The sequence below is a fragment of the Heterocephalus glaber genome, unplaced genomic scaffold (genome assembly GCF_053883595.1).
Source record: "Heterocephalus glaber isolate CG9 unplaced genomic scaffold, H.glaber_assembly_v1.0 deba00001608, whole genome shotgun sequence".
Taxonomy (NCBI): Eukaryota; Metazoa; Chordata; class Mammalia; order Rodentia; family Bathyergidae; genus Heterocephalus; species Heterocephalus glaber.
In genome coordinates, this window is record NW_028258379.1 from 24,557,274 (window position 1) to 24,568,311 (window position 11,038).

General features: G+C 33.4%; 3 pseudogenes; all 3 read left to right on the forward strand.

The window, feature by feature from the left end:
* The first annotated feature begins 232 nt into the window (after positions 1-232).
* LOC101714781 (nibrin-like) lies at positions 233-1,575 on the forward strand (annotated as a pseudogene).
* Positions 1,576-1,595: 20 nt separating this feature from the next.
* On the forward strand, positions 1,596-1,739 carry LOC147822791 (U2 spliceosomal RNA; annotated as a pseudogene).
* A 2,637-nt stretch (positions 1,740-4,376) lies between these two features.
* On the forward strand, positions 4,377-5,560 carry LOC147822792 (nibrin pseudogene; annotated as a pseudogene).
* Positions 5,561-11,038: the final 5,478 nt, after the last annotated feature.

Genomic DNA, 11,038 nt, shown 5'->3' on the forward strand with positions numbered 1-11,038 from the left:
CATGATTTCGCTTTCGTCATCACAACTGATGATTCGGTTGGACAAATTGACTTGATTGCTCTGATTATTCAATAATCTGTGGTGAAAATCAATTTTAACCAATTCAAAAGACCTTAATCTGCAAGTAGTTACTAGTATTAAGAATTTAAAGTTGGCAGAAGCTGTGGCCATGCACATCAGCTACCCTCAGATACATGCTGCACGGCAGTGCAGGTCCTGAGAAGCTAGAGCCATGTAGAAGCTGGTACCTGTCGTGGGCTGGGCTCCAGGAGAACCATATAGACTTTTGACTGGTGTTGAGGATGTTGTTGGAAGGAAAAACTTTGCCATTTTAATTGACAATGATCAGTTCATCAGTCAAAATCATGCTGTGTTAACTGGTCACTTTTCTGTAACTAAATTGCCCTAGAAAAAACATTATTGAAATTTCTACACAGAAAGTAAACTTTACTATAAAACAGAAACTCTAACCAAAACTTATTCTTGTTGGACTAGTGTTTATGATGTCACATCCATGATTTAAAGAGGAAAAGCAGTAAACAGGTGAAATTCCTAGTTTAACAATAAAAGATAATTCTAAGTATGGTACCTTGGTTAATGATGAAAAAATGCAGCATGACCTTTCTTGAACTTTGAAGACAGGGTATAGAGTTACCTTTGGAGTATTTGAAAGTAAATTAATAGTAAAATATGAGCCTTTGGTTGCGTGCTCCTCTTGTTTAGATGTCTCTGGGAAAACTGCTTTAAATCAAACTATATTACAACCTGGAGGACTTAACAATAAACAACTGGACAGAAGAATGTACTCACTTTGTTATGGCATCAGTTAAGGTTACCATTAAAACAATATGTGCACTCATTTGTGAATGTTGGACTATAAAGCCAGAATATTTTACTGAATTGGTTAAAGTAGTTCAATCCAAGAAAGAGACTCCACAAATTGAAAGTTTTTACAACCTGTTGATGAATCAGCCATTGGAAGTAAAAATATTGATCTGTCAGGATGACAAGAAAGAAAATAAATCTTCAAAGGGAAAAATTTGTATTTTTAAATGCCAAACAGCATAAGAAATTGAGTTCAGCAGTTGTTTTTGGAGTGGGAGAAGGTAGGTTGATGACCAAAGAAAATGAAGAAGAAGATAGGTTTTTTCAGCTCCTGGAACTTGTGTTGTTGACATAGGAATAACAAATACACAGATCTTAATTCCTGACTCCCAGAAAAAATGTATTCACTCAATTATAGATATACTTGAAAGGCAAGGTCTTAGACCTATTCCTGAATCAGAAATTGGATTGGCAGTTATTTTCATGACTATAGAGAATTATCATGATCCTCAGGGCCAGCCCAGCAGAGGATTAAAGAAAAAGACTCCAGGGCAAAGCCTTTCACAAGAATGGTCAGTCAGTGAAAAACTCATGTCAAGTTCTCCTGAGAACACTGCAACATATGTGACTGACACAGAATTGGACCAGGCATATACATGTATGTATTTGAGTGAAAAGCCAAAAGAAATAAAAATCTCCATAGGTTTTTATTCCTTTTATTTCTTTCTCTTTTCTAATTGCTGTAGCTAATGTTTTAAAAACAATATTAAATCGCTTCTAGGCCTTTTGGCTAAGATCAAGTGTAAAAACAATATTAAACAGGTACTGATTTTAGCATGAAAGTTTTCAGTTTTGACCATTTAGTATGATGTTGGTTGTTGGTTTTTCATTGATAGCCTTAATCAAGTTGAGATAAAGACTTTCTATTCCAATTTTCTGTAGGGCTTTTATCTTGGATAGGTGTTGGATTTTGTTGAATGCTTTCTCTGCATCTGTTGAGTTGATCATATGGTTTTTGTCCTTGAGTCTGTTAATATAGTGTATTACGTTCATTGATTTACGAATGTTGAACTATCCTTAGCAACTCTGGGATAAATCTGACTTGGTCAGGGTGTATGATCTTCTGGATGACCATTGGTATTCTGTTTGCCAGTATCTTTTTGAGGATTTTTGCATCAATATTCATTAGGGAGATTGGCCTATACTTTTCTTTTTGGGTTGTGTCTTTCCCTGGTTTTGGAATCAAAGGAATACTTGCTTCCAGGAATGAATTTGGAAGCTTTTCTTCTCTTACAGTTTCCTTGATGAGTTTACAGAGTAATGGCAATAGTCTTTCTTTCAATGTCTTGTAGAATACAGCAGTGAAGCCATCAGGACATGGGTTTTTCATTGTTGGTAAATTTTTTATTAAATTTTCAATTTCACTCATTGTAATTGGGCTGTTTAGAATTTCTATATCTTCTTCATTTAACTTTGGAAGGAAGAAGTTAAACTGTCATTATTTGCTGATGATATGGTACTTTACATAGAAGACCCAAAATAATCTGCCAAAAGACTTCTTGACTTAATTGACAGATTCAGTAGTGTAGCTGGATATAAGGTCAACACTCAAAAAAATAGCCTTTTTGTATACAAATTTAATAGTCTCACTGAGAGAGATTTTAGGGAAACAATTCCTTTTAAAATAGCATCCAAAAAAATGAAATATCTAGGAGTCAATCTAACAAAGAAAGCAAAAGACATCTATACTGAAAACTATAGTACTTTGTAAAAGGAGATTGAGGAGGACATAAGAAAATGGAAAGACATCCCTTGTTCCTGGATAGGAAGAACCAATATAGTGAAAATGGACATACTTCCAAAACTATTACATAGTTTTAGTGCAATGCTGACTGAAATTCCAACAATATATTTCACAGAACTAGAGAAAACAATATAAAATTCATTTGGAACCAAAAGAGACCTAAAATAGCAAAAGAAATTTAAGGCAACACAGATATGGCTGTGGGTATTACAATCCCCAACTTGAAACTATACTACAAAGGTACTGAGATAAAAACAGCATGGTACTGGCAAAGAAACAGACTCAAGTATAAGTGGAATAGATTAGAAGATGCAGAAACAACTACAGATATGCTCAACCACCTCATCTTTGGCAAAGGAGCCAACCATCCTCATTGGAGGAAAGATAGCCTATTTAATAAATGGGGTTGGAGAAACTGGATTTCAACCTGCCAAAGAAAAAAACTATACCCATGCCTATCACCATGAACTAAATTAAGATCAAAGTGGATTGAAGATTTAAATATTAGGACAGAAACACTAAATTTGCTGGAAGATAAGTTAGGTAGAACTCTTGAAGATATTGGTATAGGAAAAGACTTTATGAACAAAACCTCAGTGGCACAGGAACTTGCACAAAGAATCAACAATTGGGATCTTACCTTATTAAAAAGCTTCTGCACTGCAAGAGAAATCACCAACAGAGTTAAGAGACAACCCACAATGTGGGAAAAATTTTCAGCAACTGTACCTTAGACAAAGGACTACTATCTAGAACATATAAAGAACTGAAAAAAATCAGACCCCCCAAATTCAAAGACCCAATTCAAAAATGAGCATTTGAAATGAACAGAAATTTCTCAAACAAAGAAGTAAAAGCATTAAATAAATATATGAAAACATGTTCAACATCACTGGTTATTCGAGAGATGCAGATGAAAACAACACTGAGATTCCACCTCACCCCAGAATGAATGGCTGCTATTAAGAAATCATCTAATAAGAAATTATTAGATGGGGGGTGTGGGGAGAAAGGAACCCTTCTCCATTGTTGGTGGGAGTGCAGACTGGTGCAACCACTGTGGAAATCAGTATGGAGATACCTCAAAGAACTAGGACTAGAGGTCCCATTTGACCTAGCTATTCCCCTGCTGGGTATCTTCCCCAAAGAATTAAAAGAATCATACCACAGCAATATATGTCCACCCATGTTTATAGCTGAACATTTTGTAATACCTAAAGCTTGGAAGCAGCCCAAATGCCCATCAACTGGAGACTGGATAAAGAAGATGTGGCTTTTTTATAAAATGGAGTACTACTCAGCCATAAAGAATGAGAAACTAGAGACATTTATAGCTAAATGGATGCATATTGAGGCCATCCTCTTACGTGAAATAAATAGGACACATATGTGTAAATACCGAATAGTTTCTCTAGTGTAACTAACTGAAACTGTAATTAAGGATACACACAGATGAAATGGCATAACAACATATTTCTCGGATTGTGTTTCCATCGTGTGTCATATGATTGTATCAAAATTTAAATTAGGGAAAAGCTTGGCTTATGTGGAGTCTGCTAACTAATTGGAGTGCTTTTCCAGATCATTATTTCTTCAGTGTTGGTTTTGGGGACCTTTCTGAAACAAATTATATCCTCTGGTGTCTTGTTGGTGCTTGAGATTTTTTTTAAGTTATGTGGAAAAATGTTTAAGTGCTTTTCAGGGTTTTTTTGGATGAGTTCTACTGTGTTTGAATATTATTGTTTTTTCCCCATGCATTGTTCTTCTTGGAATGGTTTTAATTTTTTATATGTGTGTGTGTTTGATAATAAAGTTATTTGTTTAAAAAATCTCCAAAATGGAACAAAAATGTGGATCATCTTCACAAGAAATGCCCATTATAAAAGAAGCCCCCAAAACAAGCTCCAATAATAACATAGCATCAAATACACTGGTTAGGGCAAATATCCAAAACTTTCAGCTTTCACCAACTAAATTCCCAAGTGTAAATAAAAGTACAGATCGTGCTTCTCAGCATCAACAGACAAATACGATTAGAAACTACTTTCAGCCATCTCCCCAAAAAGGTGAAAGGGATGAAAAAAACCAAGAAAGGTCTTCATCCAAATCAGCAAGAATGGAAATGTCTTGTTCTCTTTCAGAACAAACACAACCTGCTATAACCTCTCTATGGAAAAACAAAGAGCAAAATCTATCTCAGAATGAACCTGTGGACACAAAATCAGAAAACTTACTTACAGATGATGAAGATTTAAAATCCAGTGTGAAAAACTCTGACAGTAAATCTGTTTCTACAGAAAGTCTAAGATCAAAACAAAAGAAAAGAAATTTATTTGGGCATAGAAGATGAATTGTTGGAGTAGTTATACAAGAACACAAGACCAGAATTAGAAATTGAAGTGAAAGTTGAAAAACAAGAAGGAGATGTCAACATTAGAAAAAAGCCAAGATTGGATATAGAAACAAATAACATTTTTGATGATAAAATAACACCAGAAAGTGACAAAATACCTCAAGAAAGTGAAGTTGGGAAGAAATGTGAGCTTAAGAAAGAATCACTGTGGTCAACAAAAGAAATATCTAATGATGAACTTCAGGACAGCAGTGAGATGCTTCCAAAAAGTTGTTAATGACTGAATTTAGATTACTGGTGGTTAATAACTCCACTTACAGAAATCTTTGTGGAATAGATAATAATCATGGTCATCAACTAAAGAATCTCAAGAAATTCAAAAAGGTCACCTTTCCTGGAGCAGGTAAACTTCCGCACATCATTGGAGGATCAGATCTAATAGCTTATCATGTTCAAAAGAATGCAGAATTAGAAGACTGGTCAAGACAGGAAATGGAGGTACAAAAGCAACATGCAAAGAAGAGCCTCTTGCCGATGATCTCTTTAGATATAATCCTAATGTTAAAAGAGATCATTGAGAACTTTAAAAAGAAATTATGAGCTGCCGCTTGCCTCACAAGTGCAAGGTCCCGTGTTCGATCCCCAGTACCAAAAAAAAAAAAAAAAGAAAAGAAAAAAGGGAAATTATGAAAACAAGCTTCCCAGCAAGCATTTATATCAGGCTGAGATACACGAATACAGTGTATGGAAGAGATTGAAGTTTTTGCGGCCCAAATTTGTTAAATAAAATGCACAAAACTAAAAAAAAAAAAAAGAATTTAAAACTGCATTTTATGCTTTTGTTTCTGATTAGTTGGGATGTTAGAAAGATGTCTAGGAATTTTTAATATATATTCATATTCACACTCTTGACTTTAAAAAATTTTTATTATTAAATGACAATATAGTGATATCTATTTATTTAATATGATAATATTATAGATGTATACAATGTGGAATGATTAAATCAATCTATCTAACAAACCACATATAGTTATGATTGTTAGTAGTGAGGACCCTAGCCATGAATTTACTCTTAGAAATAATTAAAGTGTAATATATATAATTATTAACTATAGTCACTTGTGCAACAGATTCTCAAACTTTTTTCCTATCTAACTAAAATTTTGTATTTGTTGACTAACATCTCTTCTGCTCCTACCTTCAAGCCTCTGATAACCATTATTTTGCTCTTTGTGTCTATAAATATGATTGTTTTATAGTCTACATATAAATGTGATCCTGTCATGTTTGTTTTTCTATGCCTTGCTTAACACAGAAAAACTTAGTATAATATCTTTCAGGTTCACCAATCTTGTCATAAATGACAGACTTTCCTTCCTTTTTGAAAACTAAGTAATAGTCCATTTTGCACATGTTCCGCATTTTCTTCACTAATCCATCTATTGACATTTAGTTTGATTCATATCTTACCTACTATGAATAATGATTCAATGAACACTGGAGTCTAGATATCTCTTTGACAAACTAATTTCACATCCTCAGGATGTATGATCAGAAATGGAATCCACATGGCAGATCATATGGTAGTCTGTACTTATTACATTTCCACTAAGGATCTACAAGGGATCATGTTTTTTGACAGCTACCTAAACACTTGTTACTTTATCTCTCTTTAATAATAACCAGTCTGGCAGATGTGAGATGATATCTCATTGTGGCTTTAATTTGCATTTCTCTGATGACTAAGTGCAGAGCATTTTTTCATATACCCAGTGGCTATCTGTGTGTCTTCTTTTGAGAAGTGTCTATTCAGGTTCTATGTTCATTTTTACATCAAGCTATTTGCTTTCTTCTAAATATATAGTAACCAGAGCAGTATGGATTAACCATAACAACATAGATGACTGGCACTGAAAAAAGGCCCAGAAATGAACCCACATATTTATGGTTGATTGATTTTCAACAAAAGTGCCAAAAACACATAGGAGGAAAAGGACAGTCTTGAATAGTGTTGGAAAACTAGAACAAAACCAAACAAATTGGATCATGTCAAATTAAAAAGCTTCTGCAAATCAAAAGAAACAACCAACAGAGTGAAGAGACAGCATACAGAATGGGAACAAATTTGCCAGCTATTCTGCAAACCAAGAACTAATATCTAAAATAAAGAAAGAGCTCAAAACAATCATACCTCCCCCAAAAAATTAAAAATAAAACAATTTAAAAATTGGGCAACTGAAATGAATATACATTTTTTCAGAAGAAGTATAAATGAACAATCAATACATGAAAAAAATGTTCAACATCTTTTACCATTAGAAACTGAAAATCAAAACAATACTGATCTTACTTCATAAATAATGGCTATCATCAAGAAATCAAATAACAAATGCTGGCAAGACTGTGAGGGAAAAAGTATTGTTCTATATTGTTGATCAGAATGTAAACCAGTACGACCATTTGGAAATTCATACGGAAAGTCCTCAAAAAACTATAAATAGAAATTCCACTGGATCCAGTTATTCTCCTTCTAAGTATCTTCTCAAAAGAGTTAAAGACATATTATTACAGTGATACATGCATATTCATGTTTATAGCACCACAGTTCATAATAGCTGAATATTGGAAGTGCCCTATATGTTCATGAGCAGATGAATGGATGAAGAAATGTGGTATGTGTAGGCAATGGAGTACTACTTTGCCATAAAAATGGATACGTGTGAGTCATTTGTAGGAAAATATATATACCACAAGACCATAATGTTAATTGAAATAAATCAGACACACTTTCACATATCACATAACTTCTCTTATATGAGAAGCCTCAAATATAAATAAAGATCAAAATAAAAGATAGAAAATAGGAATTAGGGAGACAGATCTTTTGCAAAATGTAAGCTGACCAAGAGATTAGGGAGTGGGAGGGAAAGGAAAGGGGATGAAAAAAGGAGTTAAAATGTGATGTGCATGCACCAACTCCCCACAAGGAATGTAATAGTTATGTACTGTAAACATATATAGTACTAGTAAAAAAATGGCTCAAAAACTTGCACCCTTATTTCACAGCATTTATAAAGATCAACTCGTAGCTGAAGATACTCATGGAATCTGAAAGTCTAACACTCCTAAAAGAAAATGTAGGAAAAATTTTCTCTACATTGGTATGGGCAATGACTTTGTTTTTTTATATTTAACCACACAGTACAGGTGATAAAACCAAAAACAGACAAATGGGATTGCTTCAGGTTAAAAAGCTTCTGTACAACAACAAAAGATAAAATTAAGAGTGAAGAGTCAACCTACATATGGAAAAGTATATAAGAAACTCCAGGGACTTAGTAACAAGATAACCAACAGCCTAAAACAAATGTTTGCTGGATATTTTTATTAGTTCAAGTATTTTTGAATTTCCATTGGCCAAGGATGGACTTTTATGTTAACTGGCTTGGATTTATTCTTACTTCTACAACAATTCACCCGTGCAAATTAAGGAATGAATGCTTGGACTTCCTGATTTAAATAAAAGGCCTTCGTATTGCACATTGGCAAAACCTACTTTTAATTATTTACAAGAAGAGGAAAAATAACAAGTTATATGACAATAGCAAAAAAGGTAGAAGTAAAACTAAGTTTAGGAATGACACGTGCATTTCTCTGTTTTATCCCTTCATGTTGAATTCACTCCTTGTTAATTCAGATAGATTTTTCTAGACTGAAAAACTGTATCCTAAATCAATACAGATCCACAACACAAAAGTTACAACCTGTAAGAGGGCTAAGCCATTCCCTACCAACTCAAGAGAGAGGAATCCACAAGAGTGTCACTAGTCTAGTAGTAGAAAATGTCCATTCATGAAACCTTTCCAAGGAGATAGGTGTAGTTGGGGCTCACAAATAGACCCTCATACACCCTAAAATGTCCCTGTATCTGGTGTGTATCTTTTCCTCCAGAATAAAGCCACAAAAGGAAGTGCTGAGTTGAGGAAATTTCAGGATTGCCTTTGTTGTTTTGTTTTGTTTTTTCTCCCATGGATTTTTTTTCACCTGAAAATTAAGTCCTTATTCTATAGCGTTTCTTTAAGTGGCATAATATATATGGTCATTAGCACAATCTTTGGCCAGTGGAATGGAGTCAATAAAGAGAAACAATTATGAGAAAATCATTTTCAGAAGACCAAGGCTTTGTTATATAACATAGGACATAAATAACGGGGATGGAGGGGCTGGCTTGAAATAGTTGAAATTATGACTTTTAACTCACAATGGTGAAAAAACAAACATGCATTATATTTTTCACTCTCAGGAAAGTATTTTGCAAATTATATAATGTATTCAACACATTATAAAACTGACTTTGTAACTATAGGTTACTATAACTATTCTGATCGCATTTATAGCAGGCTAGGCTAAGCTACGATGTTCTGTAGAATGTTTTAACATTTCTAACTTCTGATAATTTCAAATTACCATGGGATACAACCCATTGTAAGAAAAGCATCTGCTCAAGTTTTTGTCTACATTTACATCGCCTGAATTCCATCATAAAATACACAACTTTCTCATTCTTAACTTTTTTGATTTGCTCAGAATCTTTATGTGCTTTTTTTCCATTGCTAAAATTTATTTTTCAATAATCATGGATAATAGATTATATTTCTGATGACATATTGGTTTTCATTTCAGCAGTTTATTTAATAACATTTAAAATCTCTTAGGCATTGGACATATATTGTATTTTTGAGAATGTAGTTAAAATATACAGAAGAGAAACTACATTTTAAAATTAAATATTAAAAAGTTGATGGAATAGTATTTTTAATAAGAATAGAAAATTTGAATTGAAAAATCATTTCAATAAGGTCACAAATTGGTTGGTTATCAACAATGAAAACTTTCTTTAAACACATAATATTTTGGCTACAACTAGCCATATACACATATACATGTGCTTCTATTCACAAGGAAATAATTTTAAAAACTAAAAAACAACATCTTTTAAGTGAGCATAACCTATGTTTCATATATATTCATATATGCATATATTTACATATATTCATAATATACATATATTTACATATATTCATATTTATATACATATATTACCATAGTTTTGCTTCTCTGAAGTCCTATATTTGGGGGTATTTGATATTACTTTTCCATTTTAATATTGAGCAATCCGAGGCACAAAAAGAGCAAGTAACTTATCCAAGTCATATAAATTTGTTTATACTAGAACATGTATTTGAACCGAGCACTGTCTGGATCAAAAGTTGGACCTACTAACTGCTATAAAATATTGAGCGAGAACTTACAGATCAAAAATTCTGGGGCTTGCAATTCTGTGCACTTTTGTAGCATCCTTCTTATAGCCCATTCCGACTACCTCTCAAATCAAACCATTCTGGCTCCAGGGAAGGTAATTTAGAGTTATGGCTACAAGGGACTTCCTGCTATGTCACCAACTGGATTTCCACGTGTTAACAAAGATAATGTGAAATGTAAATACACAACACAATTAGGCAAAAAATGATGTTGAAATTAGGAGCAAAAGGCCCCATTTGCTATGAACATGCACAATGGCAACAATTTAAACATGCAGAATGTTCTGACACTATTATATCCCACTGCATCTGACACATGCTGTTGCTTATAAAATTGTCAGGTTTTTAAAGCTGCCATTTCTATTTAAATAAAAGAAGAGTAGTGACATAATATGCACCAGTTCAGGATGACCCTTCTGCTTGTAAATTTCCTATGTATTCTATCTAATTTTCTTTCACTATTAGTTGGTCATACTATTCCTACTTTCACCCAGCAAAGTGAAGTATGACCAGCATCTTTTACCCAAATATTCTGTGATATAATTGATATTGCATGAGATCCTCATTTAGCAAGTGTTGGAAGTTCTGGAAGAGAGCTTGAAGATTTTTCCACGTCTTCTCAAACATATTAAAATGCAAATAGGTATCCACAGAAATATATAAAATGTATGCCAGCTCCTCTTCAGACAGATGAATATCTAGATATATAAAGAACTCAAACAAATTAGATGC